An 8511-nucleotide genomic window follows, 5' to 3' on the forward strand; every position below is an offset into this window, starting at 1 on the left:
TTGTTCTGAAGGCCAAGAAGCGTCTCTGGAGGCACCTGGTAGGACAAGTAGGCTTTGATGGCATCATCACACGCATCAATATCTACTTAACCAAATTTCCTGGAATGTACTGCGCTGATCCCAGACCTGTGCTCAGGCCCCAATTCCAGTGTGAGCTCAAAACTCACCTCTCACTTCATCATGCTCTTATCTTCTTTCCCTTGTTTTAAGAAAAAAAGATGAACCACTCCATGACCAAAATTTTTAGAAAAAGTGTGATAAACTGAGCACTTGAGAGCAGTGTTATTTAGGATAGAGATATTTAATCGTTGGGCGTGGGGCATAGAAAAAATAATGGGTTATTGCCTTTTAATGTTGTGATTTTGTGAGGGCAAATGAGCCAAGAACCAGGACAGAGTCTAGAAGCTTTGGTTTCTTTTTAATTGTTGAAATTGGAGGGAGGAAAAAGAAATCTGAGAGAATTTAGGACTGATGCTTTGTTGCGGGGAGAGGGAAGTGAAGGGAATAGCAAGACACATCCACTTTGTTCCCTCCATTTTATAGGACAGACCATTTTTTTTAAAGCATGTGATTAGTTTTGGGGGGCCCTGAGTGTCTTCATTGGTTAGGCACCAGCTCTTGATTTCAGCTTAGGTCATGATCCCTGGGTCCTGGGATCAAACCCCGTGTCAGGTTCTGTGCTCAGCATGGGGTCTGCCTGAGCATTTTCTCTCTCTCCCTCTCACATGAGTAAATAAGCACATGCTCTCTTTTTCTCTCTCCCAAATGAATAAATAAATCTTTTTTAAAATAAGAGAAAAAAATTAATAAATGGTTAGTTTCGTACCAGTAAGCGCCATTTCTTCTTGGAAGCAGTGGTCTAGCTGTCTGACCAGACTGTGCCTAAGAATTCAGAATTTTTTGTTAAACTAACAAAACTCAGTTCTTGGCTTCCTCTCTCAGGATTAACCATTTCTCTGAACCCAAGTAAGAGGGAGGAAAATACTGTTTTAAGAGGGCCGAGGACTGCGATATCAAGTAGGTACCTATCTGATGGGAAAGCAGAGGAATTAAAAAGGAACAGGAAATGCTCTGTGCAGACTCTCCTGCGCTCTGTTGTGGCAATCTGGAGCACCATGGGATCATCATGAGCCCAGGATGGACTCCTGGCTGTTAAGCAACCCACGTCATAATATCCACATCATCTTGGGATGACTCAGCACGTTTATGACAGGGGTTCTCAGAGCACAAGCCTCAGACCTGCGGTATCAATTCAGTCCCCAGCAGAAGCCCCCCAGCAGAAGCCGTGGGGGCGGGGCGGGGCTGTGCAGAGCCCTCCAGGTGATCCTAAAGCACACTCAAGTTTGGGAACCGTTGCTTTGCTGTATCAGTTGTGAGCTTTGAGCCAGTGGAGGCTCTAGAGGCACAGACGATGAGTAACACCCATGGCTGGCCTCACCCGGAAGCCAGGCATCGCTGCGTGCACCTGTGGCAGTCTTGGACGCTGCTGTCTCCAATGGGCTCAGGTGCATTGGCACAGAAACGGAACACATTATCTTTTTACAACATGAGTCAGTTTCTTAGAAAGAGTCTTCAGTGGTGAAAAGTGATGAAGCCTGTGCCTTGATTTGGAGACACTAAGTGTCTATGTGGTTGTATGGGGCATGAGAGAAATCCTGATCTTTACAATTGAAAAGTTGGTGGTGGTGTTTGACCTAAGGGAAAAGAAATTTGCGTAACATGTTTTCCACCCTGCCACCTCTTTCCGGTGCAAGCTTTGGAAAAATGATAGGCTAAGTAGCTATAAAGGCAGTGCTGCAAACTCAAAGACCCTAGTCCCCACTACTGGTTGGAAGGAAGGCCTGAAACTACGGGACGGACTACCTCTGTGTCAGGTGAAGTCTAGAACAGGACCGAAACACTTTCTGCATGCAGCCAAAGCAAAACACGGCAGAATAGATGCCAGAGACTGTAGATATTTATAAATTAGATTCTTTTCTAATCTATGATAACTTTTCTATTTTTAACTAGATAAAATAACCTCCATCTCAGCATTGGGATTGTGTTATTCGACTATTATTATGTAATCACCCAAGAACACTGACTTAATACCAACACAAAAATAGGTAATGGTAATACCAATGTATTAATAAATTTATTACAGACACATTAATACATGGAAGTATATTATTCTGTAGACAAGAACTACATGAAAACAAACCCAACACATCAGTTTCTAAGTTTTTATGGATTCTCTGTCATCTAAATTAATATTCTAGGATCTAAAAATGCATATGGAAAGGGATGATGGAAACATTAGTAAATGTAAGTTACATGTCAGCATGCCTGTCTTGAGACTGGTAACCATTGAATGTTTATGAAAATTGAGGCTTGGATGGTCCATTAACACAAAGCTTCTGAGATCTTTAAAATAAATAATTATTTCCCACAAACAGTTGCTAAATGTATTTTATATCTGGGTTACATCATGATGGTTTAAAAAGAAAAACGTTCTCTAGTAATCTCGAAAACCGTGTCTCCGTATTTGCGCTAAGACCACCCTCTCGGAGTCTCCACCCTCTTGCAGCAGGCTTTCAAGGATCTCCACACAGCTCCTGCCCCTCCTCCTGCCCCGACTTCCTCTCCCTCACTTAACCGGGAGACCGGGCCCTTCACTACAACAGGAAGGCCTGGACAGACGCTCAGTGTGGTTCCTGGGAGCTTGCTAGAAATGCAGAATCCCAGGCCCCACCCCAGGCCTGCAGACTCAGACTCCGCATTTAACAGGGTGCATAGGTGATGGGTGTGCAGGGGTGTGCAGGGCAGAGAGCCCAGAGCGGCTTACCCTCCTTCTCCTGATTGGACACTCAGAGGGATGATTCAAGAGAGTCAGACATGGAGACCAGTCATAAAAGCATGGGCAGGGTTAACAGAAACATCCTGGAATGCTGGAGGGCTCTTAGGGGACTGGAGGAGAGCACGATGACAGGAACAGCTCTTTGGGACAAAACCTCTGGCCTCAAGGAGAGCATAGCCACCGTCCAACGGTGGCCTGAAGGAAGGAGGGTTTACCCTGCAATCTCTCGCCAGCACGTCCCAGTGGCAACCCAAAGTCAGAGGGTGAAGGAGCCCAGGGAATGTTGACAGCTGGGGTGCAGGGCAGGCTGAGAAAGAGATTTGGAGAGATCAATGGAGAGACGCAGCTCAGAGAACATTGGCACCAGTCCCGTCTGCCTTTTGTCCCCTTTTACTTTTGCGACCTCCAGGAGACCATACGTGCCTCCCAAGTTTGTCAATGTCACGGACACTGTGGTGCCCCACCCAGATCCCCTTCACTCTGCAGGTGAACCCATCCTCCAGCCACCCTGAAGGTTGGCTGCTAAAGCGCTCAAAAAATGCCTCCTCCAGAGGACGGCCTTCGGCCTGATGGGAGTTCCTCCCCCAGGAGTCAGACCCACCCTGGCATCCCCAGGGAAGCATGCAGCTCTGACTGGAACTGCCATACCTGAGGCCTGCCTCCCTGCCAGCAGCGGGGACAACCCTTGGTATCACTTGTGCTTCTGAGCTCCCGTGGAATCAGGCTGAGACTGGTTTCCCTCACACCCCACCTGAAAGCATTCCATCCCACACAAGGCTTCCCAAGCTCTGGTTCCCTGCATCTCTGCTCCTCCTCAATCCATACCTCTTCACTGTATCCCGCAGATTCTTGGGCCAGCTCGAACAAAACACCCGTGTCCCTCACCTGTCTTGACAGGCCGCTGTTGGAATGCTCGAGGCCAGGCCTCCGCTGCTGTCCTGGCTGGTCCCTCACTCTTTGCACCTGCTTCCTCTGCTCTTTGTCTCCTTTCTTGCCCTTTACTGACATGCACAGAGTGTGGAAGCTGTTAGCCGTTGTACCTGAAGTTGTTTTGGTCCTTGTTTAAAACAGTACATACTTTATCCTTCTCTGGTGTTGGCAGCAAGGGACCAGCTCTGCAGATCAAAAGCCAACCCCTGGATCCCAAATGTTTTTCCAAGTGGGATCCCGATCTCTAACAGAGAACCTTGCTGGGAAGAGGAATGAGCCCCTGTCTCCTGGAAAGGCCCTCAGCCCACGAGACTAGCAAGGATCCCCTCCACTGAGTAAGATCCCAGAGTCCCTGGGGCAGGTGTTCTGTTTTGTCAGACAACTGTCAGAAATCTCAGGGACCTGAGAAAACAGGGCTCATTACAACATGCATCCTCGAATGATGGGGTGTGGCTTGGTCCCACCCAATAGATAAACAGTGGATAATAAGCAAAATAAAACATTTAATGTGATTTTATTTTTTTAAAAAGTATTTGTTTTCAATAACTTTCCAAGTTCTCATTTCCTGTAGGAATGGGATTGTACATGCGGCCCTAGCCAAGGGCGGGAAGGGGAGAGGGACACTGGCAACAGTGTTTGTAGTCTGGCCTCCTGATTGTCACCTTCAACTAGGCCTTCAACAGATCCATCTTGTATCTGTTGGCCTAAATGTTTATTCCTTCTTACTCTTTTCTTAGAAAATGAGGCACCATACTCTTACCTATCAGCTCCGAGAGAATAGTGAGCCAAACTGCTCGTTCAAGCAACAAGCCACCAAAGCCAGATATGTGGGGGGGAGGTACCGGGGGCAGCGAGAGGGGCTGTGGGAGGTCTGGTTGCTCCCACACCTGCCCCAGGGGGAGAAGAGCCCTACTGTGGGGCACAAACCACAGCACTCCTCGCTGGCTTCAGGAACAGGGGTGGGTCAGTCAAGGCGAAGCTGGGCTGTCCCAGTGTCTTCCCTGTTGGGGACACGCTACGGGGACGGGATGGGTTGGGGAACAGCCCTGCCCCTGGCTGCAGGCACAGGAAGTCCTGTGCACAAAACCTTTGGCTGAGACCTATTTGAGGTTCCCTTTCCCTTTCCTCCGCCCCTTGTATATAGTTTAAACTCTCCACACTAGGTCATTCAGGCCTGCAGTCACCAGAAAAAAGGAGTCACTGTTCGGGCGATGGCAGCCGATCAAGCGTGCAGACAGCTGTGATGAAGGATTAGTTGTGGGTTCTTCTCCGGCCTCGCTGCAAACTGGGTTGCAGTTCCATGTGCAAACACTATTAAATGAGAATGTTTTCTCTGGCACTGGCCCACCTTTCCCCCCACAGTTTCAGTATTGAATTAAAAAAAAAAAAAAAAACTGAAGTAGCTTAGGTTTATAGCTCACATTTAAAACTTAAAAACATTATTTCCATAAATGCTGGCAGGAACGGGCCGCTGTTTATCCCACCAGCAGTCATAATAAACCCTTCCCCATTGACAATCTAACAGATCATTTTCTGTTCGCCACTGAGTTTGGTTCAATAAAACGTCTGTGCTCTTAAAACTCTCTTAGTCAGGACTCCTAAAAGCAGCATTTCCCAAGGCAGCCTTCGTGGCCAATGGACCGCATGGCTCTCTGTGGTCCCAGAGGTGCGCACAATGGGTTAGTGGCAGTCATCAGAAAGGCTCAGAACCCAGAAGTCCCAGCACACCGAACATGGTGGTGTGTGAGACATTTCAATTAGTCCCTTTTACACCCGCGTCACACAAGCCTCCCCCCTTGGTGCTCTACTGCTAGCATAGACTGAACATTAATGGGGCCACTGTGGGTGGCCTCTGCACCCTTCCTGGTGGGTGCCCCATCCCTGGCCGCCCAAGGGACAAGACGGCTGGAGAGATTACTCCGTCCCCAATGTGGCCTGCCTCCCTGCTGGGCTCCATGCAGATGGGTCAGAGGACAAGCAAGGCCGGGTCTGGAAACTCCCACAAAACTTAGAAATGTGTTTGTTTTTTCCAAAGACAGGCCCAATTCATGCTGAACCCATGAAGTCTCAATCCAGGAATCTTCTAGGCTCTTCCAAGAAACACGCTCAGGGAGGTGCTGGGTTGAGGTCGTTAAGTGCAGCCTGCATACTGGATTTCATGGTAGGTGTGGAGGAATCAGCCCAACTTTTTTTTTTTTTTAAGATTGGTTTGGTTTCCTTTGGAATAAAAAAGATCGGTATCTGCGTTCCATCAAAGCAAAGCGCTGACCATGTCGGCCATCCTGCTCCCAGGGCTTCTTCCAGGGGTATTGCTAGGACGGGGGTGGAGGTGCGTTTCAGCGCCCCCATAAATAAGGGCCAAGATCGGAGAGTGGATGAGGACCCCTCCCACCACCACCACTACCATTGCTCAACCCTGTGTGGAACCACATCACCCACCAAGGGCGCAGTCTAGGCTCAAGGAAGAGGACAAAATGGAAACTCTGCAGGGCACCCAGAGGTGGAGTGGGTCAGATACCCCCCCAGCCTGGTCCCCGTGGTGGTGTCCTTGGCTGTTCTCACACAGCTGGGAAGGACAGCAGCAGCCAAGAGCTCCCGAGGAAGCTAACCAGCTGCCAGGTGTACCGTCTACACTGACTCGGGCATCCCGGGGCAGGGTGTCCACTCGCTGGAGCCCCTCCACTTTAGAGTTCTGCCCTATGACTCTCCTCCCCACTGACTTCAAAAGGAAGTTTCTCTGGTGGAGTGGAGGGCAGGGGGAGAGAAGGAGGACCCAGTGTTCTAGGGGTGGAAGCTGGTAGGATCTGACCCATCGCTGGGCCGCAGGGTGCCCTGATTGGGGGCTGCTGGGGACACCAGTGTGGCCACCACAGTGCGAATCACACAGACTCCTTGGCCACACAGCCCCTGGGAGTGTCGGCTCTGTAGGATGGCAGGTGCAGCCAAAGAGAGTAAGTAGCAGCCAATTGTGTTGAGTTGAGTGCCCCAGAAGGAGGACCTGGCAGAAGGATTCTTGTGCAGATAAAGGAGGAAGTGGTCTTGGGATAAGGCAAGCAGAATGGCACTGAAGGACTAACAGGAGGGCCCAACTGCATTCCCAGAGCTTGGAGTAGTGAGATGGGGGTGAGGGGAAAGACAGGAGTTTTGCACCCCTAATTATTCTTTAAAGACCCCAAACTCTATCTCCCTTCACTCCACACCACTGTAAGAAAAGTCCTGTCTCGGGGCGCCTGGGTGGCTCAGTGGGTTAAGCCTCTGCCTTCGGCTCAGGTCATGATCCCAGGGTCTTGGGATCAAGTCCCACATCGGGCTCTCTGCTCGGCAGGGAGCCTGCTTCCTCCTCTCTCTCTCTCTCTCTGCCTACTTGTGATCTCTCTCTGTCAAATAAATAAATAAAATCTTAAAAAAAAAAAAAAAAGAAAAGAAAAGTCCTGTCTCCCCAGTGCTGAGCCAGCCTCCTCCAGCCTCCATCCCTAGAGTCTCAACTCAACTGGGCAGCTTGCTGGAGGAGGGAATAAGGTTGAAAAAAGAAACTCAGATTCCAAAACACCACTTTCCTGGGTTTCTCCAACCTCAAATGTGGCTCCTTTTCAGTGTCTTTGGTGGGTTTCTCATTTCCCAGAGAGCACCAGAGCTCTGTCCTTGGCCCTTTTCTCTTGCTTCTCAATATATACATGCAGTCTGGGGGACCCCATCCGGGCTCATGGTTTTTTCCATACCATGTACATGCTGACGATTCAGCGGGGGCTTGGCATTCCTCCCAACCTCCCTTCACAGAGCCAGGACCCACATCCCTGCTCCCAGCCCCTCACCAGGCCCATCCACTGCCAGTGGTCACCGTCCTTCAAGAGAACTGCCCTCAGCTGACCGAGCTTCTTGCCTTCAAAGGTACCCCCTACCCCCTACAGGACAGTCAGTAACTATGCTTGATGGAGGCCTTCACAGGTTTCCTCTGAATGTACCCCCAAAAGAAACCCATGCGTCTGGACCAGGCTCTATCAAAGACCTGATCTGAGGATGCTCTCAGATTTTTATTTGCAGCCTGAACCATCCGTCCCAGCCTCAGAGAGCCTACTTTGCACCAAATTCCTTACTTAACACGTGCAACCAACTTCCCTATACTCAGTAATAGCAACTTCATCCTTCCCATTACATAGGCCAAAACCCTTTGAGGTCACTGTTAACCCCTCCTTCTCTTATGCTCCATATCCAATCTGTCACCAAATCCTACAGGCCCAGCTTTCAAAATAAGTCCAAGTCTGACCACTTCTCACCATCTCCATTGCAACGGCTCAGGTTCAAGCCAGCACGCCCTTTGCCTGATGTCCCTGCATCTGCCGTTGGTCACAATATGGCAGCCAAGGCACTCCTCTCCCCAAACCTTCCAGTGGTTCCCATCTCACTCAGAGTAGGAGCTAGAGGCCTTACACTGGCCTAAGCCACCTGTCCTCTCTCCCACCTCCGTTACCTAATCTCCTTCCATTCTTCCCCTTGCCCATTCCTCTCCTTGGCCTCTTTGCTATTCCCCCACCACAGCAAGCATGTTCTCACGCATATGCTGTTCCCTCCATCTGGAATGCTTTTCCCTGAGAACTGCTTCCTTAAAGTCTCTGCTCTAATGTCGCCTTCCCAGTGAAGTTTTCCCTGACCATGCTATCTAAAACTGTAGCCTTATCTCCAGGCTTTTGTACTCATTTCCCTGCTTTATTTTTCTCCATAGCAATTAACACTGTTGATAGGTTGTA

The sequence above is a fragment of the Enhydra lutris genome, unplaced genomic scaffold (assembly GCF_002288905.1).
Source record: "Enhydra lutris kenyoni isolate GAN:26980312 unplaced genomic scaffold, ASM228890v2 scaffoldscaffold66, whole genome shotgun sequence".
Lineage (NCBI taxonomy): Eukaryota > Metazoa > Chordata > Mammalia > Carnivora > Mustelidae > Enhydra > Enhydra lutris.